The sequence below is a fragment of the Gobio gobio genome, assembly GCF_949357685.1.
Source record: "Gobio gobio genome assembly, chromosome: 1".
In the NCBI taxonomy this organism is placed as follows: Eukaryota; Metazoa; Chordata; class Actinopteri; order Cypriniformes; family Gobionidae; genus Gobio; species Gobio gobio.
Genome location: NC_137097.1, coordinates 76,299,291 through 76,326,892, shown reverse-complemented (window position 1 = coordinate 76,326,892; position 27,602 = coordinate 76,299,291). Strand labels below are relative to the sequence as shown.

Below are 27,602 nucleotides of genomic sequence, written 5' to 3'. Positions count from 1 at the left end.
TCCTTTTCTTCTTTGGTCTGGAGCACACGGCGTCCATTCCTCCCAAAAAATACCTGAAATACTGCTTCATCTGACCACAGTACACGTTTCCACTGTGTGATGGTCCATCCCAGATGCCTCCGAGCCCAGAGAAGTCGACGGCGCTTCTGGACACTGTTAACATAGGGCTTCCTTTTGGCACAGTACAGTTTTAACTGGCATTTGTGGATGTAACTACGTATTGTGGTACTTGACAAAGGTTTGCCAAAGTAGTCCTGAGCCCATGTGGTGATATCGCTTATAGATGAATGACGATTCTTGATGCAGTGCCGCATGAGGGATCGGAGATCACGGTTGTTCAGCTTAGGCTTGCGCCCTTGTCCTTTACGCACCGAAATTCCTCCAGATTCCTTGAATCTTTTAATTATGTTATGCACTGTTGAATGTGAAATATCCAAATCTCTTCCTATCTTTCTTTGAGGAACATTGTTTTTAAACATTTCAATAATTTTCTCACGTATTTGTTGGAAAACTGGATTAGACCTTTCTTGGATGCTGCTTTTGTACCAAATCATAATTACAATCACCTGTTGACATCACCTGTTTCAAATCACATCATTATTTAACCATTTTACCTCATTACTAGCCCTAAATTGCTCCTGTCCCAACTTTTTTTTTAAATGTGTTGCAGGTCTGAATGACAGGAAAGGATGCATATTTACAAATGACATGAAGTTGACCACACAAAACATGAAATATTTTGTGTTCATATTGTCTGCAATGAAATACAAGTCAAAGTAAATTTAGAAATCACTTTTGTTTTTTATTTGCGTTTTCCATACTGTCCCAACTTTTTCTGATTTGGGGTTGTAATTATGTGCATGTTTGTTTTCCCCTTTCCACTTAAAACTGTTTCCTAGATTTAGTTGTAATGCTAGTGAGCGCTTGGTGTTATCTCGGTGTTACTCTGTGTTCCAGTACAGCATTTGGTTGATTTAGTCAATGCATTAAACCGCAGTATTCGTCTGAGTCCTTTACAGTATATTATCTTAGTTCATACTATCATAAATGTTTTTGGGGTATTGAATACGGTTCTTTGAAAACATTTTCTCTCGTAAAACATTTAAATAATTTCAACTGTTCCTCACATCCAGCCTTTTCCCAGAGAGAGGAGAGGAGACGCACCAGCTCTCCTTGAAATCAGCTTGATCCAGACCTACAGGTGTAACGTTTACTGACTATTGACCAGTAAGATCCTCAGAGAGGAAAACCAACAGAAGAAAAATGGAAAGAGTGTGTGAGTGAAGGTGGTTGTGAATGTGTGTAGATGTGTGTTAGTTACAGGATCAGAGAATGACACCTTTCCTCCGTCATAGTCCAGATCAACTCTCACACGATCAAGCTTCTGTTCAACAGGAAAACCACCCCAACCCAGTCCGTACTGCACACACCAGACATCAGTGTTATAGAAATCACTTCCCTTCCTCTGGTTTGATGCTGTAGTTACTCCAAGACTCCAGCATCCACTCTCTTTAATCTCCACATCCCAGCGGTGTGTTCCTGAGTTAAAACCCTCTGAACCCAGAACACAGTCATAACAGTCAAATCTCTCTGGATTATCAGGAAGCAGTTGTTTATTCCCCATGTCTCTCACACTGGTCAGATCATCAGACAGGACGAGGCGTGGATGAGCCGTGTTTGGATCCAGAATCACAGGAGCTGATGAGACACAATCAACAGCTGCTTTTATTCTGATCTTCATATAATGATCATGAGTGAACCAATCACAGATTATTATGAATTATGAGACTCGTCCTGATCAAACACATCAGACATTTTCCTCTGATCACTGTCAGTGTTTTTAGTTACACACTCATTTTTATCATCAGTGTTTAATGGCATCAGAGACAAACATTAAATGTGTGATTCAAACATTTTTGTGTCATCAAGAGAAACCGATGTGTGTGTGTGTGTGTAAAATACTTTGTTTCTGTCAGTTGTGTTTGTGTTAGTTATGAATAATCAATCATGTTAATATTTTCAGATGTAATAAATCTCAGTGTAACTGAAGCAGGTTCTTCTGGTAAACACATCATTATCTGAACAGACCCTCATCATTGTGTTTCTGAAACATAGAAATATGAAGATTCATGAAGCACGTCTTCTAGAAACCCTTTCAAAATCGATTCAGGATTCATGAAAATCTTATTAAGAAAAGAAACGTTTTGAATGATCCAAAGTGCAATTATTGAACAATTATTAAAGGATTTGTTCACTTTTAAATAAAATTTTGCTGATAAGTTACTCACCCCCATGTCATCCAAGATATCAATGTCTTTCTTTTTGCAGTCGAAAAGAAATTAAGGTTTTTGATGAAAATATTCCAGGATATTTCTCCATACAATGGACTTCAATGGGCTCCAAAAGGTTCAAGGTCCAAATGACAGCTTCAGTACAGCTTTGTAACAACTATGAGTTTCAGGGAATAATTAATTCAAATGGTGTAAATATTCAGGAGTCTATGAATATGATTTGCTTGTTGTACAGATCAATTTTAATTTATAACGGAACCTTTAATCATGTAAAAGTAACCCTCCAAATTGATTTCTTCATCAATTATCAATTTTGCAAACCTTAAGAAACATTAATCTGCTTGATCAGGACAAATAATATTCCCTATGTTTGCACAATTTGTATTACTGAAATAGTAACAAGAAAACCAAGCTTAGTTGGTAGCTAAGATCTTACATCTCATTGACTTCGAGCTTTGTGAGCAAGACAATAAAGATTAAATTCATTGAAATTACTGGGTTTTAATAAAACAACTAAAGTATACAAAGCTACGATTCACATGGGGTAAATATGCATATACATGTAGGAGAAAACAAACAATAAGGTACCAACAAGGAAAAAATCAAACTTAACGAATGATATAAAGGGGAAGAGAATGATGGATAGAAAGAATTAACAAGGGAGAGAGAGAGAGAGGGAGAGAGAGGGAGAGGGAGAGGGAGAGGGAGAGGGAGAGGGAGAGAGAGAGAGAGAGAGACAGTCCTTTCGCAAGAGATCTCAAGAAATGAACACTCCTGTGAACAGGAATAATTCAGACAACCTTTTACACGCAGTTTGATTGTGAAATAACAATACTTGCATTGCTCTGGCTTCTCGTGTGTAAGTATCTGAGTTGTCAGAGACGTTCGGTGCGGATCTTTGCGGTTCCAGGAGGATTTCTCTGAAGCTTAGGGAGGCTGCCGGTCTTTTCTCCGTGGCGGGGAGGCTCGTTCTCGTGGTGGCGGAATGCCCAGGGCTCTTTCTCTCAATGGCGAAAATGCAAAGAGTTAACGGTCAGTCTCTGTTCTTATGGACGTCATGGCTAACGCCCTTATTCTGGAGTGATCCAATTGCGCACAAGAGACCAAAGGCGCGAGTTTTTCATTGTCCTTTGTCCTTTTCTGGAAATCCATACATAGCTGAATGGGTGTGTGTGTGCGTGTTCGAAAGTTCAGCGTGTTCAACTGTGTGCGTGTGTGTGTGTGTGCGCTCATTCGCACAAAAAGTATATGTGTGTGGCGTAGAGTCACGCAAACAGTCCCGTGTCTATGTATTGTGTGCCTATTGCACAAAGGGTGTGTGTTTGGGAAGTCACAAGAATGCCTTGAGGCTATGAAGTTTGGTTGTTAATTAACGTTAGTTAGCCAGTCAACATAAAGACCCTTTGTTTAGTATGATCTGATTAGCAGAGTCAGAGATATTGATGAGGAGGTCAAGATTTGGACATCCTGCCAGCTGGCTGATTCAATCAGTACTGCTACAGTCCCCCCTTTTGTCGGATGATGTCCTATGGACATTATCGGACAACCCCTCATCACAGTGGTCAGATGGCAGGTGAATCAGGACGGTTGGAGAGCAGGTGTTCGTTATGGCTGAGGAGCCAGCTCGATGAGGTTCGCATCTGCTTCTGGCGTGGGAACCTCCCCCCGGGATTTCCATCGGAGACCTCCAGATACAGCTGTAGTGAGTTTAGAGAATTTCCTGTACAGAAGGAAGGCTATTCCCAGGGTTAGGGTATGGCCGATGATCATAGAGATACATAGCGCAGTGTCAGCTGCGGTCCAGGTTTGGACAACAGGCGAGGTATTCAGAATAGGCAATCAAGACAATGCTTGGAGGGCTGTGTCGAGGGGAGCAATGTCAATGAGCTGAGGCCCCCCTTTTTCAATCCACCATTCTAGTTCTGGATATAGAGTGAAGTTGTGGTCCTTGAAAAAGGCTGGGATTTCTAGCTCCGACTGATACTCTTCACTCGGAAGATGGTACAAAGCCAAATCGTCCAGGTGGAGGATAGCCCCTCGCGGTACCTGGATCCACATGCTCTGGTCAAGCAAGTTGATGCGGGTGGCGGTGTCATGCTGGTCGTAGATCAGCGTCTCGGTACGCACCGGAGTGTTGATGAGCCACCTGTCACCTACGATCTCTGCCTGTGTCTCGGTGACTTGGGTACGAGGCGTGGCGTCAGCAGGGCAGCAAGTGTCACTGATCATCGGTTGCAATCCGCAGATTCCCTCGGTGTTGTCTCTGAGGAATGGCTTGCTGGGGCAGAGATAATGAATATCTTTAGACAGGGTACACATGTGCAGGTTCGGGGCTAAGTACAGCTGTGTATCGCTGTCGTGGTAGGCGACCACTTCGGAAGTGCGCACCTTAAGGTGTGTGTTACCCTTCTAAAAACCCACATTGACAATGTCTTTGAGTCGGTAAATTCGGCTCGACTCGATGATGGGTAAGTTAAGAAGGAAGCCCATCTCCTTCTGCTCGGGGTCCACATCCAGGGGAATGGCGCTACCCAGAGAGTAGGCAAGGTGTATTTGCAGAGGGTCGGTGGGTGCATTGATAGCAGACGCCAGCACACATTGCACCAGGCTTAAGGGTATAAGGTATGGTGGGATTCTACCCATGGCTAAGCTGTCGATGGAGGAGCTTACTTCCCGTAGCATGTCAGTCATCAAGGCGGTGACCAGCTGCGTTTGAGCAAAGTCATTCTGGAAGACTGTAAACAGCTGTTTCATGGAGTTCACAGTCTGGTTCAACAGGACACTGTGGGTGTTTAGAATTACCTAGGTTCCTCTCAATGTCTTGCCGATGGTTTGTAGAGCTGCACTCTGTGTGGTGAGTTGCTCTTTTAGCTGTGGAAGTTCAGTCTGAATTTCAGCCACATGCCGTCTTATCGTGGCTATGTTTACGGCGTTGACACTGGACATGCCAATGTTAAACAGAGTTCCAGCGGCGGCTCCGAGCAACGCTCCCAGGAACCATTTGGAGCGGCGGTTGGGTCCGCCTAACTCCGCTTGGGTGACTGTCATCTTCTCCAGTTGGTTGAGCATGTGCTTGACATCAGCCTCTGCATGGAGGAGAGAATCCTCTGTCCAACGGGCACCGGCCCAGCTGTACTGGGCTACTGCGTGGGGGTGGTGTGTTCTGTAGACGTTGCGGAGGTCGAGTCGAACGTACACTTTCTGGGTGTGCGTCTGGCAATTGGTGATCAGGAGCCCCGGTTGTCCTCTCAATACAATGCCCGAGGCTGGACCTGGGGTGATGATGTCTGGTGGCGGCTGGCCTCTGGTTGACTGGAGGCACAGGAGGATGATCCACAGCTGCATCCTATTACAGGCAAGAGAGAGAAGGAACAGGTCAGCAAGGTTTGTCCCGGGTTGGATGGGACAGTCTTTCTGCTTCGGTTACAGCGGTTGAGTTTAGTTTGCATTGGCTCCTCCCTGTCTTTCTCTGCTAGTGACAACATGTCTCTTAATCTGGTTCCGGTGGACCCATTTGAGAACTGATTCTCTGTGTCCCCGGTTTAGCTGGATTTGGTATGCTACTGGGAAGAGTTTGTTCACGATCTCATGAGGTCCCGTCCAGTGAGGCAGAAATTTCTTTGACAACCGCCGGGGCCCTGTCAAAGGTGGCGGGTTGAAGCTGTAGTACAAGACCTTGTTGCCCACATCCAGTTCCTGGTGTGATGCTTTCCGGTCGTAATATGCTTTCTGACCTTCAGCACTTTTCTGCAGGTGTTGCTGGGCAAAAGCGAAGGTTGCTTTTAAGTGTCTATGGAGCTCCTCAAGGTACTGGAATGTGGTGTAAGCGGTGACAAGATTGGAGTCTCCGGGTTGGTACAGCAAGTGAAGTGGCAGAGTCATCTGCCGCCCAGTCATGAGTTTGAAGGGGGACACCCGTGTCGATTCCTGCGGGGTAGCTCTGAGAGCCATCAGAATGAGGGGGAGTTTCATATCCCAGTCCTTCTGGTTAGCAGACACATACTTTTTCAACATGGCGACCACCGTTCAGTTGGATCTTTCGACCTGATTGTTGACTAGGGACAAGATTGGATGGTGGCTTATGTGAAGTTTAGCCCGTACCCCTAGGCATTTCCAGATCTGTTGCATGATCTCGGCCGTGAAATGGGTGCCTCTGTCTGAGTTGACTCTCAGTGGCAATCCAAACCGGGAGAAAATGTGGTTCATCAGGAGGTATGCCGTGGTTTGGGCGGTGTCGTTGGGTGCTGGCAGACACTCTACCCATTTGGTAAACTGGCACACCACCGTGATGAAGTACTTGTTGCCTCTTGCGGACCTGGGCAGAGGTCTGACCACGGGAACGTGATCCCTCTGCATTGCAGTGGGGCTCTGTGGTTCGGGTTTGCTGGTTGGAACTGGCAGCAAACCAGGCACTCTCTGACATACTCTGCCACATCTTGTTGCATCCCGGGCCAATATGCCACCTGCTTCAGTGTGTCATACGTGGCTCTGGTGCCGTGGTGTCCAGCACATGGTGTGTCGTGGGCATACATTAGCACCGCCCTCCTTTGTGACCGTGGCACCACAAGCCTTGGCGCTGTGGTGTCATCGGGCGCAAACCACAGAATGTTGTCCTGTATACACAACATGTGTCTGAGGCCTGAGTCATCAGTGAGCTCAGAGTCAGAGATAGGCTGGCAGGAGGGGTCAGAGAGGTTGTCAATAATTGTCTTTATTGCAGTGTCAGAGGCTTGCATATCCGCAATGTCGTTGTTGGAAATCTGCGGAGTTAGCGATAGCGGCTGTGAGGCGGGCATTGTAGCCAGTGCCGGTCGCTTGCTGCGGGTTAGCACTGCAACGTTGGGGCTGGATGTGGGGTTTGGGGGTACCCACATGTCGCCGTGTAGTGCGCCCGTCTTGGCGAGGGCGTCAGTTTGGTCATTTAAATCTTTGTCGAGACCTGGTAGCTTTGAGTGTGCTTTTACCTTCCAATACACTGTCAGGTCATGTGTTCTTGTGATGTTGTCACATTCCTGGAACAGGTGTTGGTGTTTGACTGGTTTGTTGTTGGTGGTTTTGAAACTATTCTGTTTCCAGCTTGGAAGGTGGCACACGAAACTGAGTCTGGCAAAGTTAGAGTCTGAACAGATGAGCAGTTCTCTGATGTCATGGGCTGATGCGATTTGTAGGGCTATGAGGATAGCTGCTATCTCTGCATATTGCGATGACTGGGGACCCAACTTGAAGCGTTGTGGTGGGTATGGCTGATCGCTCACCCACAGCACTCCTGTACCTGCCTTGAGGATGCCATCGTGGTTGTAGGAGCACCCATCGACGTAGGCCGTGGGCATGCCCTGGCACGCATTCGGTTCGAAGTATCTGTGGCAGGTCAGTTGTTGTTGTTGGGGTTCTTGTGCATCCGCTGCAGCAGCAGGCGTATTATCAGAGCAGTTTTGGCATGCAGCCAGGCCATTGCCCAGTGCAGACTTGTGATTCTGTGCATATCGTGCCTCAACGTTGCGTCCCTGGAGGGCCATGGCACCGGCTTGGCACCGGCTGCGGATAGTTGGTTCAAAACATAGTCTATTTCTTTTAGGTGATCGGCCACCGTTGTGCTCTTCATGAGAACGTTGCCTACATAGATCAGGTTGCCTCTTACTCTGGCGTCTGGGCAGGCTTTATTCAGAAAGATGTTGAACTCAGCTGGTGAGTTGGCATAGCCGAACGGACACCTGTTGAAGGTGTATTGTCAGTTGCCGAATGTGAATGCTAGCTTGTGTTGGTCTTCTGGGTGCACCGCAATGGTCCAGAATCCAGAGGCCACATCAAGTGTAGAGAAGATTGTGGCTCCCCTGATTCGGGGTATTTCTTGTTCTAGCTGGGTCATAGGCCATCTTGACAACGGCACCTGTTGATTCAGTCTCCGATAATCAATTGTGGGTCTCCATTTGCCGCTGGATTTCAGAACCGGCCAGATTGGACTCGAATAGGTACTGTTGCAAGGATGGATGCACCTTTCTCAAGCATGGAGACCACAGTCTAAAGAGTCTTTGGCAAATGATTCTTTGAACTTATAAAGGACTCGTCTTTGACGGTCTGTCTCGCTCTGGAGCGCATCAGCGTCTCGTAGAATTTGCTGTACTTGGGACTCAAAACCTGGGTACGGTTCCTCCGTATGTGGGTCATCAGTCAGGTTGGTATTGAGAGGTTTAACAGGTTCATCAGTCTCGCCGACAGGCTGGTGGGAGACTGTGTATACTGCGAGGTGACTGTCCTCGGTCAGCTTCGTTCGGCACACTTGGTCTTTGGTCATCGGCATGACAGGCGTGATGGCAATGAACTTGAAGGGTGCAGTGAACAGTGTGTTATCTGTACTCCCTTCGGGTATCAGTGCAGGTGGAATGGGCCCAATGATGGGTAGTACAAGTTCAAAGTCATGAAAGTCATGGCTCACTAGCCATCCCAGCCGGTAGGCCTTGGGAATGTTGATGTCAGTTGCTGTGCAGTTGTTGAAGAGGATGTAGACTACACGAGATGACACTTCAGTGAGGGGTGTGACTTCGAGTGTGAGTCCGAGTTCCACACACTCAGGTGAGGGTTGGAAGAAACCCAGCGTGTGGTTTAAGGTTTGACCACATCGCATGTTGAGCCGAACAGCGACCCCTTTGGTGTATGCCGGTATCACCATTCCTTTTTCGTTGACTAGGGTGCAGACCTCCGGGATGGTCGGTCCCGACATGAGGTTGTCATGACTGATGGAAACGTGTTACTGTAAAGTCGATGGGGCCCATACCAATTCATTAAACGTGTCCACCAGAGCCCGGAGGCGAACCAAAATGTCTGCTCCAATGTAAACATCGTGGGGCGGGTCCGGAAGGACCAGGCACCGGTGATTCCATGTCAAGCGCAGCGCACAGATTCCTTCGGCGGACACCATAGAGGAGGGGTGTGGCTTCAAAGGGAAACGGGTGCGCTTGCTGGCGGAATAAGGCAGATCTGGTGCGTTTTCACTGATTGAGTTGAACAGTGAGAGACTAATGGCTGAGTTGTCTGCCCATAGTGCTAGAATAGTGTCTGTTGTGGTGATATCATTCAGCTGCAGGTCAGTCATGACCTTGGGGCTGTAGGTATCAGAGTCTATGGTGAGCTGAAATGTGCAGAGTGGTAAACTTGAAGCTGGCTGCAGGAGTTCCCGTGACCTCTGTGTCTTGACAGATTAATTGTCAGTTGAAGGTTTTGGAGGAACAGGGTTCTGAAGCTAAGGTCTTCCTCCATGCCTGGTTCGTTCCGTGCGCCGAAGTATACACGTCGCAGTCGGTTATAAAAGTTCTGTGGGGTTTCAAGTTGGCCTTGCCTGAGGTCCACAGCAGCAATGAGCCCCATGTCTGATTCTGGATCAGAGTATTCACGAATTAGAGCTTGTCGTAGCTGCCACTAGTCCGCTTTGACAGTCTCTGGTTGACGGTCTAGAAAGCTACGTACGTCCCGGTTAGACGTGATTCTGAGTAGTTACAATCTGTCCTAAGTGTTCGCATTAGCGACAGTCTGCAGGTGAAAGTCTATGTCATGCAAGTAGGCGTGAACGTCGTGTCCTCCTGCAGGGTCTGGGCTGAACGTAGGGATATTCCTAGCCAGCTGGTCAAGGTCTTTATGAGATACGTGGCTGCTGACCCTGACTTCCTGGAAGGGCTTCCCTTCCTCCGCTGCTGGCGGGGATTAGTGGAGGCTAGTGGGTGACAGTCGGAACGGTGGACTGTCACCCCCCTTTCTAGCTCTTAGTTCTTGGCTAAAAAGGTGCGGACCAGCTGGTCGGGAGAAACTCTGTGTGGTGTGTTTCCCCTCCCCGGTCACTTTGCAGTTTATATGCATGTTTCAGTTCTCTGTGAACAAGGTCAAGTTCATTTTTGAGCTCATGTCTTTGCTGGACAAGCTCATTGATCTCGGCTTGGGCAGCCTGCAAGTGTTTTTCGGAGGCTTTGGCTCTAGCATCTTTGTCTTTAAGAGCAGTCTAGGAGAGCTTCGCCTCGCCGGAGCTGTTCGTTGAGTTTTTCCCTGGTGTCTTTCTCCGATTGCTCTCTGCGGTCTGTGTCCAGACGCAGATTTTCCAGGGTCTTTCGAAGTCTTTCTACTTCTTTCTTTTGTTCTGTGTCCGTTTCACCCTCTTTCTCGGTCTCTAGAAGTAGCTGATCTAGATGACGCTGGATGAGGGCCTGGTTTCTCCAGGCCTCCTCGGCTTGGAGCTTTAAAGCTGCCGCTTCCTGTTCCAGGTCAGTGTGGCTCTTTTCTCTTAGCCGTGCCTGGGCGACAAGCACTGCATGAAAAGTGGGATTTTCGTCAGTATGTGGCACTGTAGATTGCCGTGGAACTTCAGGTTTACGACTGTGCACAGCAATTTGCAGGCAACACCGAAAACTGCCGTAAATTGTCGGAAATTGACGTGGGCCTTGCTTGGCAGTTGTCCCCCCATGACCCCCCCCTCCCCTTAATTCTAGGGGAGGCTTTATCATGTAAATGAACATGCTGTGAGCTACACAAATGCAAATCAGAGTAGCAGCAGGGGGAGTTTTATCTAGGTTCTGAATTTTTTTAACTAAAACAAGTTTAAAGTTTAAGTTCAAATGTTAACTTAAATTTAAGTTAAATGTACTCGTTTTAGTTCACATTACAAAATTTTTAGGGCAACTAGTTTGCTCCAATTTTTTAAGTAGATTCAACTTGTCCGGGCTCACAGTGTAGATTAATTACTCTGTATGTCATTAGCAATAACCAATGTTATGTAAAAAAAAAAATATACAGGACAGCAGTTCATGTCTTCAACCTTTAGAGAGGTTATGTGATGCATCAAGACAATGAACCAAAGCACACAAATAAATCAAGTAAAGCATACAGTTTACATACCAAAATTAATTTTTCCACCCTGCACTGTGAATGATTTTTTAAATGGCTATTAATCATAAATGTGAAAAGTACAAGTTTGTGTGTTTATAGTTAAGTCAGATTGTGTTTTTCTGTAATTGTCATTTAAATTTTATGAATTATCAATGCAGATTTTCAAGAGGTGGTTTCCTGGACAGGGTTTAAATTATGCCAAGAGTAGGCCTAATCTAGTAAATCGCGAGTTAAAAAATTGTTTTAAAACACAAAACATAAAACATGCAAAACATCAGACATCGCTTGCAAAAGCAACACTTTGTGCAAAACTATTTTAAATCTTCCAAAAATGTTGTTTTTGCATATATCTAACTACACACAAATATGCACAACTGAGGAATTTACAGTTGAACTGAAATCAGTTGAACTGAAATCAGCTGAACTGAATCAACACTGAAGTCACTTGAGCTGAATATTGACACTATATTGGCTTGTTAGAGCCGGTTTACAGCAGAATTTGTTTTGAACTTGTTACTGAAGCTGCTATGAAACAATATATTTTGTTGAATGCATATTCTTTCTTTCTCAAACCTTAGTTTTGATTTCTAAGTGATCAATTTATGTATAAGTGTTTTCACACATGATCATTGGCTGTATGGGTCCTCAGTAAATTAATGTGGCATTTAAATGGCAAAAGTTATTCTTGTCTCTATAACTTATGGCTTCCTAAAGACACGTTTATGGGTAAATAAAATATTAATAATATAAATAAAATGTATATCAAAACATATTTTAAATATAATGAAGTCATTTTATCATAGCACTCATCAGATGTTCCTGGAAACAAAACAGAGACAGAACAGTATAAACAAACTAAACACCAAATTAGAAAAACATTATTATGTCAAAGTGAATAAAGTTGTGTGTGTGTGTGTGTGTGTGTTTTCAGTTATAAATATGTGCTGTGTAAATTAGCCTATATATACTTTTAGAAATTATATATAGCCTAACTTTAAAAAACAAACAATAACCCATATAGATAAATTATAATAATTGTATAATATTAAGCATTTACTTAATATACATTGTAACATTAGGCTACTTTACTCTAGCACAGTAGTCAGTTAAGCAATTAATTAATATCTTATATTAATATGTATGTAGCCTAGGCTACATCTAAAGGTAAGTCTGCTTTAAAAAAATATATATATTACACTTCGACATGTACAGAATGTGCGCGTTAAGAAACACGTTCAAATGTGTCTTCTTAACATGTTAAAACTGTGCGTCGACTGTGTGTGTTTGCCTGTTACACGACCAGAATGTGCGTGTCTACACATACAAAAGAAACACGTAAAAAATTGCTGCGTTGACGCGGACAAACAGTGCGTGTTGAAACAGTCATAAGTCACGCGTTTCGTATAAAGAGATTTGGCCCCGGGCGCGTTCCATAGTAGAGCCCTAGTCCAATGACGTGTGAGGTCGAGGTCATGGCCATGACGCGTAGAAGACGAGCTTTAAACCTTTTTTTTTTTTTTTACATTTCCTATTTTTTTTTGCTGCTTTCCTTTTTCGTGATCAACAATGACAGGACGCCGTCTTCAACTCCTGGACGCGACCAACTTTTTCGACTAATTTTCAGGAGGCTGTCTTCGTCTTCACAACTCTGAGGCAAACTGCAGGCGCTATGAACCAGAGCATGGGTAATGTAACGTTACGTTTTTAAGAATATACTTTTATTCAGCTGTATAAGGAAATGGGTGCGTTAATAGATCCGAGCTTAAAACTGCACATTTTGTTTACACAGACTATCCTCGCCTCATAACGAAGCCGTGAGCTCTTATCTGCTTGGAGCGATTTCCGCGAGTCCAGATTTAACCGCTGATCACGACGAAATTGTGTGTAAGTAACTTCTAATGTGTTTCTCATTCCTAGTTTAATTTTACCGTGACTGTTTTTATTAATACCAGTCTCATGTAATTGTTTTCCAGCTGCCTGTAAGACGTATTATGAATCGACACGCCGCAGCTTCAGATACAAACAACCTGAACTAACATCGCAGGCGGAAAGGTTCAGGTTGCTTATTGTCTTTATGGATTGTATTACAGTTGCTGGAAGCGAGAGTGTGCTGGATGAGGTGGACGTTTGGAAGTCCGCGACCATTGAACTCATGTTTGACGAGGAAGACGCATTGTTGACGGGGTGTCTGGATGGATTGTGCGGCCACCGCGCTCTCGCAGCCTGGAGCACGCCGAACTTTACATTACATTACATTACTGCTGCACTGTACATAGTTGTGTGTTTAACAATAAAGCTCTTTCTTTGAATAAACAGCTGTGTTTTATAAATGAAGCCCTTTCTTTGAATGAACAGCTGTATGCTTATAAATGCTCTTTCTTTGAATAAACGGCACGGTCCGTATAATTTTCCTATATATTCCTTGATGGTATGAATACTTCATAGCACAATAACATTAATATAAAACAAATTATTACAACATAAATTATATATTTATTAATATTATTGGGGTTTACATTTATAATGAGCCAGGGGGACCAATAATGATTGGTTTGCAGTGATCTGCCAACCAATCACGAGGGATTTTTCTTTTTAAAATGTAGTGGCTTCAGCCAATAGTGCGTGAGTAAATTCAAGTCTGGCCGTTGACTCTCTGGTTTCGCTGCTATTCATATGCTAATTAGAGGCGTCGCACCTCCGCACGGTCTCTCAGCGGGGGGCTCTCCACCTACGTCATGGTTCGTTTACGACAATTTGTGGCACAGACGAACGCGACGTTCGCTGCCTCTAAATTGTCGAAAACTGCCGAAAATTAGGGAGATTTCAGGGAGTATACAGGCGTTTACGGGGTCGAAAATCTCACTTTTCATGCAGTGAAGGTTGTGGGTGAGGCTCTCGAGGATCTTGGCCAGTTCTTTGTGAGAGTAACTCTGCGTCGGGTCATGTGCCGTAAGCTTGTCTAGCTCTGCGTCTAGTTCCTCCTGGCTCAGCCGTTGCAGATCACTGGCGTCCTTAGACAGAACAGTGCTCGTCATTGCTTCCAGCCATACCGCTAGGCGATCCCAAGGGACAGCTGGACTGGCTGAACGGGACATACTGGTTCACTGTGGGCGAGAGAAACACAGCACACACACACAAAGAGGCCAATGCAAGTTTGTTCTAAGGTTAACAAGCTTTTGTACGGACTATGTCGTCGTCAAGAATTTTGGCTAACTGATGTAGACAGTTAGGCAATTAGGCAGGCCAGTTTTGGGTCGGCCTGGAATAGATATTTTGACAGGCGGTAGCCCTGTGGGTCACCTGGTGACGCCGGCTGCTCGGTTGTCCCACTATTATTCAGCTTTCCTTGGGGTCTCTTGGTGAACTGAAAGAAACAAAATTACAACAGTCCGGACAGTGAAGGTAGGAAAGAGCACAGTGAAAACAAACACAAAAACAATTGGTCTGCACTAAAAAGGGGAATGAGCGTGCACGATGGGAGTGTTGGAGAAACACTAAAAGGACTAAACCTGCTACCCTTCGTAAGAGTTTCTGATAGGGCCTATCGTGGTAGGAAACCTAAGAAGAGGGTGCGGCTTAGAGAAGAAAAGTGGGCCAAACGCTTAGGCTATACTCGAGGGAGTATCCAACATTCGGCTTATAATGTGGGTTTTATCACATTTAGTTTATTCCGGGCGAATTGCGGTCGCTCAGGTGGGAAACCAGCTGCGCAGTCGGCCTTCCGGGCGTTCCCACCCAACTGTCGTGTCCTCGGTCCTTCGTTACTCTGTATCGCGTTACGCCCACTCAAACAGCTTATGACTTTAAACACAACCTGACAACACCAACCCGTCAACCGCCAGCCAGCACAGCAAAATCAGCACGTTCCCTAGAACCCTCTTTTTCAAGAGTGGCCCACTTTTAGGCCCCGGTTTAGGTACTGGTCCCAGAAATTGCCTTGTGTGTGTCAGCTGGACTGGTTGACTGGCTTTGGAGTGTCAAATTGCTGATGTCGCCACTGCGGGCCGCAACGACGGACAGAGGTAAAAGAAACTGAGATTCACACACAGCCGGTGCTGGTCACGCTGGTCGGACAACTTTGCTCGTGGAGACCAATTTGAGACGATTCTCAATTCACCACAGATGCTTGTGATCCCTACAATAAATACACAAAGAGGGTAAACAGATGAAATCAAAACGAATTAAGACTCTCTTGTTTACCGGATCAAGTGATTTATGGTTGCAGGTGAAAAGGAAGTGGAAAATCCTATATCGAGAGTGATTTAGACAAAGGCAAAGGTTTCTATCAAATAATGATTAAACCAGAAGGCAACTTTGATACTGTTGGTAATTATCAAAATGAACCTAACCCAAAAGAGAGAGAAAAAAAATAAATAATAATAATAATTCACAATTGAGAAGTCCAGCTTAATTCAAATTAAATTCAAAACAAGTTTAGAATTTAAATTTGAATAAACCTGTAAGGAGAATGTAAATAAAAGAAAGCAAGTCCAAATATCTTATAACAATTGATGCTAACGTTGGAGTATCATCAATAACCAAAAGGAAAATTAATAATCAGAACGGAAAAAACAGGAATAAGCACTTCATACAGAATTGGAAGAAAGTGGAAAAGAGCAAGAGAGCTGTATGCTGACTTAGCAGGGTGCGGCCACACGGTGGCATCCTTCCTTCCAAGCGGACTGTCAGTGACTTGAAGATCTAATCTCAATTTAAGTTAGAGGAAATTAATTTTTCCTTTTAAACTCAAAAACTCAAAGTGTGTTTAATCAGCGAGAACGGAGACCTGGTTGCTGCCTAATGCTAGTAAAATTGCATAAATGAAAACGTTTATGACAGTAATCAATAAACAATTTACATGCTCTACTTAGGAAGTAAATTTTGTTAAGACAAAATAATAGCGGAGAGTAGAACTATCCGAAATTCTCCACGCGATGGCGCAGTCGAGTCCACACAGACTAGAGTTAGTTAGGAGGCCTGCTCGCCAGATGGCGCTGTTGTGCCCGTTCAGGATAAAGTTTTGGTGAAGTGTTACTCGAGAGCTGTCGGGTTGCCCTCTGGTGTTTAGCCCGCGGAGTTGCAACACCTGCTTGTGTGTGACCAAAAATCAAATACTGGTTGCACATATAATTAACACAAATCACCATTACGCCAGACCATGGCGGGTCTCTTTGTGCTATTTTGGCACAGAAAAAGTGTGGATGCAGGAATTCACATCTGCTCATGTGCGACCAAAAATCAAATAATGGTTGCACACACAATCAACACAAATCACAATTACTTATCAGACCACGGCGGGTCTCTTTGTGCTATATTGGCACAGAAAAAAAAAATGTGGATACAGGAATTCACATCCGCTTACTTCACATTTAAAAGAACTCCCATAGACATTTATCAAACTGGCTGATGGTTTTTCAGCATGTATGAGTTAAATATTTTAGGTCTTCGATCTTGGTCAGCTACGCCAATGTTCAACCAGGAGTTATCGTTTATCTTAACGATATAATATTATATTAGGCCTATTATTGAAAAGAGGAAACTCGCTCAATTTCAATCTTCCGCTTGACAGAAGATTTCTTCGTTCAAATCAAGTGGGATAAACAATATTACACATGTACAGGCTGTACAGAGATTTCTTTATCTCTGCAGGATGTATAATATTGTCAATTTAGCATCTGTTAATATGCTTAAGCTGAGCTCGGCGTTGTGCCTAGTCAGTGAGTGAGTTCGCTTTTCGCGATTTGCCTCATAGTTCAATCAAATGAATGGGAACGCGCGTGCATAATATTAATACCCACAATTACACATGAATATGAATATTGATATGCTCACAAAAACAAAGTTTGAAAGACTGCCCGCATTCTTCACCAGATATGTAACAACAATGAGTTTCGGGGAATAATTAATTCAAATGGTGTAAATATTCATGAGTCTATGAATATGATTTGCTTGTTGTACAGATCAATTTTAATTTATAACGGAACCTTTAATCATGTAAAAGTAACCCTCCAAATTGATTTCTTCATCAATTATCAATTTTGCAAACTATAAGAAACATTAATCTGCTTGATCAGGACAAATAATATTCCCTATGTTTGCACAATTTGTATTACTGAAATATAGTAACAAGAAAACCAAGCTTAGTTGGTAGCTAAGATCTTACGTGTCATTGACTTCGAGCTTTGTGAGCAAGACAATACTGTACAGATTCAATTCAATGAAATTTCTGGGTTTTAATTAAACAACTAAAGTATACAAAGCTACGATTCACATGGGGTAAATATGCATATACATGTAGGAGAAAACAAACAATAAGGTACCAACAAGGAAAAATCAAACTTAACGAATGATATAAAGGGGAAGAGAATGATGGATAGAAAGAATTAACAAGGGAGAGAGAGAGAGAGAGAGAGAGAGAGAGAGAGAGAGCGAGAGAGAGGCAGTCTATTCACAAGAGATCTCAAGAAATTAACATTCCTGTGAACAGGAATAATTCAGGCAACCTTTTACACGCAGTTTGATTGTGAAATAACAATACTTGCATTGCTCTGGCTTCTCGTGTGTAAGTATCTGAGTTGTCAGAGACGTTCGGTGCGGATCTTTGCGGTTCCAGGAGGATTTCTCTGAAGCTTAGGGAGGCTGCCGGTCTTTTCTCCGTGGCGGGGAGGCTCGCTCTCGTGGTGGCGGAATGCCCAGGGCTCTTTCTCTCAATGGCGAAAATGCAAAGAGTTAATGGTCAGTCTCTGTTCTTATGGACGTCATGGCTAACGCCCTTATTCTGGAGTGATCCAATCGTGCACGAGAGACCAAAGGCGCAAGTTTTTCATTGTCCTTTGTCCTTTCCTGGAACCCCTCTCCTCTTGGCTAATCAAAGGGGTGATCGTTTTAAACCTCTTTCTTAGCTGTCTTAGCTGGAAAGCTGGTATTTTGTAATAATGCATCTTGTGGTAATTTGTGAACGAGATTTTGTACAGTCGGGTTTCTGCGATCGAGAAGATACCAAACACTATCGTTCTGCGATTTGAGAATACAGAGATACAGGATTTTTTACAGTTACTGACATACAAAATTAATTTTACATACAGTAAACATCCTAGCTATTTTAATCCATCGTATGAAGACATTACAACAACAAAATATATATATTTAAACGTTATTGAGGCAGTTCGGTGAAAATCCATACATGGCTGAATGGGTGTGTGTGTATGCGCGTGTTCGAAAGTTCAGCGTGTTCAACTGTGTGTGTGTGTGTGTGTGCGTGTGTGCTCATTCCCACAAAAAGTATATGTGTGTGGCGTGGAGTCACGCAAACAGTCCCGTGTCTATGTATTGTGTGCCTATTGCACAAAGGGTGTGTGTTTGGGAAGTCACAAGAATGCCTTGAGGCTATGAAGTTTGGTTGTTAATTAACGTTAGATAGCCAGTCAACATAAAGACCCTTTGTTTAGTATGATCTGATAAGCAGAGTCAGAGATATTGATGAGGAGGTCAAGATTTGGACATCCTGCCAGCTGGCTGATTCAATCAGTACTGCTACAGCTTCAAAGGGCTTTAAACGACACCAGATGATGAATAAGGGTCTTATCTAGCGAAACGATCAGTTTCTGCGAGGAACCGAGAAATATTTATGCTATTATTTTACCTCTTTTCAGACGAACGTGATAATCTCTGAGCACAGCCAGTGCTTCCGCTAAGTGAGGACAAATTCCGATCTTGGTCATAGATATATCGATTGTAGATGCCTCATTCTACTGATCCATGCAGGCACTAATGAGGTATCTACGTATACATCTATGACCACGATCATATTTGACCTCACTTAGCGGAAGTTATGGCGGAGCTCAGAGATTATCACGTTCGTCTGAAAAGAGGTAAAATAATAGCATAAATACTGCTCGGTTTCTTGCAGAAACTGATCGTTTCGCTAGATAAGACCCTTATTCATCATCTGGTGTCGTTTAAAGCCCTTTGAAGCTGCACTGAAGCTGTCATTTGGACCTTGAACCGTTTGGAGCCCATTGAAATTCATTATTTGGAGAAAAACCCTGGACTGTTTTCATCCAAAACCTTAATTTCTTTTCGACTGCAGAAAGAAAGACATGGACATCTTGGATGGCATGGGGGTGAATAAATTATCAGCAAAAGTTTATTTAAAAGTTAACTAATCCTTTAAGTTCTCAAATATACCAATAACAACATCTTAAGAAGTATTTTCTCATCATATCCCTTATGTAAAGAAAATATGTTTCCATATATGTATGATCAAATATTTATATATATATATATATATATATATATATATATATATATACACACACACATACACACATATACACACACATACTGTATTATATATATATATATATATATATATATATAGAGAGAGAACACCGCCCCATCACCATCGATGGAGCACCGGTGGAGAGAGTCAGCAGCTTCAAGTTCCTCGGTGTCCACATCACAGAGGAACTCTCATGGTCCGTCCACACCGAGGCCGTTGTGAAGAAGGCTCATCAGCGCCTTTTCTTCCTGCGACGGCTGAGGAGGTTTGGAATGAACCGCCACATCCTCACACGCTTCTACACCAGCACTACAGAGAGCCTGCTGACTGGCTGCATCACCACCTGGTACGGCAACAGTACCGCCCGCAGCCGCAAAGCCCTGCAAAGGGTAGTGCGCACGGCCAGCTGCATCATCGGAGGTGAGCTTCCCTCCCTCCAGGACATTTACGCCAGGCGGTGTGTGAAGAGAGCTCAGAGGATCATCAGAGATTCTAGCCACCCGAGCCATGGGCTGCTCTCACTGCTGCCATCAGGCAGACGGTACCGCAGCATCAGAACACGCACCAGCCGACTCCAGAACAGCTTCTTCCCACAAGCAATTAGACTCCTGAACTCTTGATCCATCAGGATCATAACACACACTGGACAGAATATCACTCAGCACAACCCACTGTAGATACACACACATTATATACACATTCATTATAATTTATTATTTATCATATAGCACCTATTGCACATTGGATCTCTACTGTGAATAATAATGTATACTGTACATTGTATATTATTATTATTATTATTATAGCGTAATGTATATTGTTTAATGTATGTTTTAGTGTGTATATTGTTTAAAGTATATTGTTTAAAGTATATGTATATTGTAAGTATGTGTATATTGGTTAAAGCTGTGAGAACCACACTCACATTGTGTAAATTATTTATTGTTTATTGTAGAGTTTACTGTGCTGTGAGTAATTGTGGGCGCATCAGTGTAATCTGATGCTGCTCTAAATGTTGTACATGTCATGTCGTGACTACTATGTTGCTCGGAACTGCACCAAGAATTTCACCTGCTGTTGCACTTGTGTACATGGCTGTGTGACAATAAAGTGATTTGATTTGATTTGATATATATATATATATATATATATATATATATATATATATATATATATATATATATATATATATATATATATATATATATATATATATATATATATATATATATATATTAACATTATATATTTTTCAATATATAGACCATAAATATATGGAAATAGAAGGGATATATAAGTAAAATAATATAAGGGATTTTGTAAAAACTGCTTTTTACTCTTTTGTATTCCTGGTTGGGAGTAATTGAACGGCTACAGGATGTCCGGTCAGAACATTATGTCTCACACCAGTCTGTACTTCAAGATTATCTATTCGGTTGTGCATGCGTCAAACTTGTATGAATAACATGCTGGTACATGTTCCCTGAGACACTTTAAAGTCTATACAATACAAGCGCAGCATCAAATACTGATAAAGATCACAGTGAGATTATATGGCATTAATACAAGGTATTTACGCAACAACATAATGTGCAAACCAAATTATCATCATGTTTATAATCAGTTGCGCGCACACAATCCTCAAAACTGTTAATGGCACTTCTGGCTAATTTAAATGTTAATAACTCTATACAATCGCATCTCTGCAGCCTCCCTCACTGATCTTCTGTTTACAACTCCGCGGAAAGTTTTGGAAAAGTCCAAGTCACGAACAGAGGTGGGGGAGTTTGAGAGTCCATTTGTGAAGAGTGGACTTTTGTATAGATTTAATGATGTGCTCAAGGTAAATCTGATCAATATATTTTATAATATAACAATATGATTTTTAAGAACATTCTTTATAAGATTTCGAATTCTTCAGTTTTGTCTTAAGAAACATTAGAAAAGTAGCAATTTATGGAATAAAAAAAATTCACTTTTTTTCTCAAGTTACAAAATAAGAAATAATTGTATGTTGTGAATCTGAGGAGATTATGAAATTAATAACTTTATTCATGATCTCGAGAGACTGTCAATAGTTCCTCTAGTAAAACCATCATAATGGAAACTCTTTGAGGATCTTAAAAACACATATGAAGTTCATTGAGTTCACAATGTTATATTTGAGCTTCAGTGTTTCAGTCTGAAGATTCACAAGAATCACATGCTTTTGTGTCATGAGAAACCCATGTGTGATTTCCAGTGTGTGTGTGAGAGCTCAGATCTTCTCCAGACTCACTGTTTTGGACGATGTCCTGCATCTTCTTCCAGACTCTGAACGGCAGGTTGCCCAAGTACCGTGGCACATGAATCAAAGCTCCAGAAGCCATCTGTGGATCTGGCTGTGAGATCTGGACTCTGGAAGAACATTCAGGAGTCAGAACTGCAGTGGCTTTGGATCAGAACCAGAGAGACCAGAGACACCAGCAGATCACTCACCTTTCCATTGAGACTGGAAACTCCTGCAGAACAAACACACCATTGATCATCACAAACTCAATCAATCAATCAATCAATCAAGAACTCCAATCAATCAATCAATCAATCAATCAATCAATCAATCAATCAATCAATCAATCAATCAATGATGTGAAATCAGACCTTCAGAAAGCAGGCGTCTTTGGCTTTCATCATCTCCTCCATGTCTTTGATTGTGTCTGAAAGAGCTGAGATGTGTCTGTTCATCTCCTCCAGCTTCTCCTTCATCATCTGCTTCTTCTGCTCCTCTTCCTCCCTCAGTGCAGTGATTGTAGCTTCTTCTTCATCTCTGAGAAACTGATGAAGCTTCTCAAACTGCTGTTTAATCTGACGCTCTGTGTGCTCAGCTTGAGACTGAAATCACATCACATTCACTTCAATCATCTCAAAGAACTGATTCTGGAGCAGCATGAAGAGCAGTGTTGCCACAGTTACTTTGAAAAAGTAACTTAGTTACTTTACAGATTACTTGATTTTAAAAGTAACTAAGTTACTTTACAGATTACTTGATTTTAAAAGTAACTAAGTTAGATTACAAGTTACTTTATTAGTTACATTCATCAGTTGCCGACAACACCCCTGCCGCCTCAACATAGAAATGACAACTGTTTTTGCCAACACTAAACATAAAACATGTTACTAAACATAAAACACTAAACATAAAACCCTAAACATGTTAATGAAAAGGTACAAATTACTTTGTGTTCTTATTAAATACATTTATGAAAAACAATTTATATTTAATTTTTAATTTATATTTATATATGAATGTAAATAATTATATGGGCCTACACAAATAATATAAAATTACAAGATTTATATTTTATTGTAAACGTAATGTGCAGCTCTGTAAAGGGACAACAAATATATGATCGATCCGTGAGAACAATATATATTTTTAATAATCTTTAAGTGCACAAAACTATGAAAATATATGAAACGCTTCAAAACAGAGCGGCAACAAAGCGCTTATGCGCATCCCGGGTGCAGAATGATGCGCTTAAAGCAACATGGAGTCAGTGTGCAGTGCAGCGCGAGTGCACATTGAAAAGTCCACGGCATAAAGAGAAGATGAGCGTTGAGCCCACAAATCCTAGTCTACTATGTAGCCTATATCGGTCCAAACATTCACTGATTATTTGTTTCTTCACAGTTTTTAATTCTTGTGCGTGTGATGCTAATTAATAGTCCTTGTGTTGTCACCCGAGTAGCGAGCACAACATCTTTCAGAAACCGCTAGATAAACTCCAGGAAGATAAATTATTTTATCAACATATCAAGTATTATAACGGGAATATATCATATGGAGTGAGCTTTACCGCTGACTGCTGACTGGAACCGAACGACGCGCAGTTTTGCTGAATGGAGAATGATTGACAGCTACAGCGGAGGAAAGACATTCAGCTATGGAATGGCTTTAGATGACTTTGTAGGCTACTAGCAAATAATAATATACTAATAATGATTGCTGAAGGATAATGTGACAATATATATTTCTGATGATTATTTAATTATCACGACATGCCTAATCTGAAGTGACTGCCTGTCTTGAGTTTTGTCGACAGACGGAGGCGGCAAGAAATTTGACGGAGCGGCCGCTTCGTAATTCTCTATGCAGGAAAACCCCTGCTGAGACTCAACAAGAAAGCAAAAATAAATATTTTTACTAAGGAAAATGACAAAAAAAGTAACTCACAGTGACTTGGATAAGTTACTTTAATCTGAATACTGGTTTGGAAATAGTAACGCGTTAGATTACTCGTTACTGGAAAAAGTGGTCAAATTAGAGTAACGCGTTACTAAGTACTTTCTGACGCACTATAACTGTAGCAGTAGATGTTCTGTGTGTGTAGTGTGAAAATACACATTATCAATCAAATCCTCAGGTAGAAGCATAATGTTGTGCTAACAGGTTGTTGCACTCATGAATATTAATCACATGATCTGCATTCGCCCAAAATAATGAGCTAAAATGAAAATGTGAAAGGTGAGCACTAGCCAATGGGATTAGCTCTGGTGCATTAGTCCCGCCCACTGCTGAATAACCAACTGACAGAGATCATCATTATACACAAACAGTGTGTGTGTGTGTGTGTGTGTGTGTGTGTGTGTGTGTGTGTGTGTGTGTGTGTTTGAGTCAATAAAGGAACATGTAATTATGACAAATCACTTCTAATCAAACTTGTAAACATGACAGTTGACTCAATCCTCACCTTGATGTGTTGAACTGTTTTCTCCAACTCTCCTTTAATGTTTTCATTGTGTTTGAGTTTCTCTTGTAAGGACTTCACTGCTGTTTTGAGCTCCTCCTGGGATTTAAAGAGAAAGTCTTCAAGATACCAGAAATTCAACTAAAGCCGCATTTCCACCGAAATTACCCAGAAAAATTTGTACCAGGAACTTTTTTTACAGGAACTTTTTTCCCCTCAGATCTGCTACTGTCTGCGTTTCCACTGCGTTCTAAAGTACAGAGAAGATTAGGCAAATTATTAGTCCAGAGATGTACTCGACTGCTCCTCCCGGTCAGAGACGGACAGTAATAATTTTTGCGTGATTCTGTCTGCAACAATAACAAGTGGAGGAGATGCAAGCAGCGCTGCTTTTGGTAGTTATGTATTGGTTTAATAAAGAGGTCATTAACAAAACGGCGGAAAAGAGACGAGCACTGATACTAAAGCGTATTCTGAAAGCTCGTAAAGCTAGATTTAAAATAAGACAACATGTGTTATTATCAGCTATTAAGGACATTGACCGTGCGATGGCTTAGACGAACACGCACCATCGGACAGAAAGAGCAAGACTGATATTTACTGAACGCAGAACGATCCTCGCAAAAGACTTTTAAAAATGCCGGTTGAAATAAAATGCTGCGTGAACCCAACCAATCAGCGCCCAAGTACCTAAATACACTGCAGATATGCTGATTAAATACAAACTCAAAAACATCTGTCCAGACTCAAAGCACATTTGTGCACATCTGTCCAGACTCAAAGCACATTTGTGCACATCTGTCCAGACTCAAAACACATCTGTGCACGTCTGTCCAGACTCAAAACACATCTGTGCACATCTGTCCAGACTCAAAAGACATCTGTCCAGACTCAAAACACATCTGTGCACATCTGTCCAGATTCAAAACACATCTGTCCAGACTCAAAACACATCTGTGCACATCTGTCCAGACTCAAAACACATCTGTGCACGTCTGTCCAGACTCAAAACACATCTGTGCACATCTGTCCAGACTCAAAACACATCTGTGCACATCTGTCCAGACTCAAAACACATCTGTCCAGACTCAAAACACATCTGTGCACATCTGTCCAGACTCAAAACACATCTGTCCAGACTCAAAACACATCTGTGCACATCTGTCCAGACTCAAAACACATCTGTGCACATCTGTCCAGACTCAAAACACATCTGTGCACATCTGTCCAGACTCAAAACACATCTGTGCACATCTGTCCAGACTCAAAGCACATTTGTGCAAATCTGTCCAGACTCAAAGCACATCTGTGCACATCTGTCCAGACTCAAAACACAGCTGTGCACATCTGTCCAGACTCAAAATACATCTGTGCACATCTGTCCAGACTCAAAACACATCTGTGCACATCTGTCCAGACTCAAAACACATCTGTCCAGACTCAAAACACATCTGTGCACATCTGTCCAGACTCAAAACACATCTGTCCAGACTCAAAACACATCTGTGCACATCTGTCCAGACTCAAAGCACATTTGTGCACATCTGTCCAGACTCAAAATACATCTGTGCACATCTGTCCAGACTCAAAACACATCTGTGCACATCTATCCAGACTCAAAACACATCTGTCCAGACTCAAAACACATCTGTGCACATCTGTCCAGACTCAAAACACATCTGTCCAGACTCAAAACACATCTGTGCACATCTGTCTAGACTCAAAACACATCTGTGCACATCTGTCCAGACTCAAAACACATCTGTGCACATCTGTCCAGACTCAAAACACATCTGTGCACATCTGTCCAGACTCAAAACACATCTGTCCAGACTCAAAACACATCTGTGCACATCTGTCCAGACTCAAAACACATCTGTGCACATCTGTCCAGACTCAAAACACATCTGTCCAGACTCAAAACACATCTGTGCACATCTGTCCAGACTCAAAACACATCTGTGCACATCTGTCCAGACTCAAAACACATCTGTCCAGACTCAAAACACATCTGTTCAGCTGTGCATTTACTGAATGAGCTCTGTGCTTTGTCCGAACTGCTTGCACTTTAATTTATATGTTTCAATTTAACCCTGTTTTTATTTTTAGTTTTAATTGTACTTTTTATTTTGTATTTATTTTTATTATTTTGTTAAGGCTGTCTGGGTGGAAGAGGTTGAGAGGCGATAAATCGAAATCCCTCCAGCGCGAGGACGATCCGTTTAGATCTGCTCTGACGGATAGATCTGAGATAGCCCTGGTGGTTCAGTCCAGGAAGATTTGTCTGTAAGGCTAATGTTTAAACGCAAAGTTACCTGACAAATATTTTTAACGTAAATCTGACTCTCATTTTTCTTCCACTCCAGATAAGGGTTATACTATATATATATATATATATATATATATATATATATATATATATATATATATATATATATATATATATATATTATTATTATTATTATTTTTTTTTTTTTTTTTATTCACTTACGAATATTTTAATTTAATTTCTGTGTAAAGCACTTTGAATTGCCACTGTTTATGAAATGTGCTATACAAATAAACTTGCCTTGCCTGATCTAAGGACCGCCCCAAACACTCTTCTGCTGCGTCCACAAACCTAGGCATGACTTGTTGCCTCGCTGCCTTATCAGACATTAGATTAGATTAGATTATTTTTGTTTTCTTTAATTTAGTTTCTAAAAAGAAGTTTGTTTTGTTTGTTATTTTGGCCTTGTCTACCCCTGAAGCTAAACCCTTATTATTAATAAAACACTTGTTATTCGACTTCTCTCAGGTAGTGAGACTCTCTTTCTTTTCCTGTTACAGCTGACCCCTAGCGGTCGTAACATATATAATACATACTGTAAGTTTAAACTAGTGTTTATCTGTAAATCTGTTTTACCTTATATCGATGGGTCTGAATTTGTGATTGTCGTGTTGTTGTGAATCTCTGCACACTAAACACTCCGGCTGTTTGTCCTCCAGACAGAAGAGTTTGAGTTTCTCACTGTGTAAACTGCAGAGCTCCTCAGATCCTGATGAACGCCTCTCATTTCTCTCCTTCAGGAACGACTCACACAAGTTTTTTAACACAAGATTACATGGAGGATCACCTCTTGAGGATCTTTTCCTGCAGACGGGACACTCCTGAGCTTTCTTAATTCTCCAGAACTGTTGAAGACACACTTTACAGAAACTGTGACTACAGGACAGAAGAACAGGATCCTTGAAGATTTCATGACACACGGGACAAGAGAAATCATCTTCAGACAGTGAAGCCATTTTCTCTGTTTGAGCTCCAGCAATCTGAGCTTTACTTTCACTTTCTGAATCAAGGTTTCAAAAATGAATAACACTGAGATTCACAAAGATCTGCTGTCTGTTCAGAAACAAATTCAATTTAAAATCCTTCTTGAAAATATTTCCTCTTCA

The 27,602-nt window shown here is 42.1% G+C and overlaps 1 pseudogene across 1 annotated transcript; it reads right to left on the bottom strand.

Annotated features, from left to right (window-relative positions):
• Positions 1 to 784: 784 nt before the first annotated feature.
• On the bottom strand, positions 785 to 27,602 carry LOC307125019 (zinc-binding protein A33-like; annotated as a pseudogene). Its single transcript, XR_013818698.1, has 6 exons — positions 27,073 to 27,602; positions 24,171 to 24,266; positions 22,081 to 22,311; positions 21,919 to 21,941; positions 21,719 to 21,837; positions 785 to 1,698 (listed from the first exon to the last, which is right to left on the bottom strand). The product of XR_013818698.1 is annotated as a zinc-binding protein A33-like (transcript).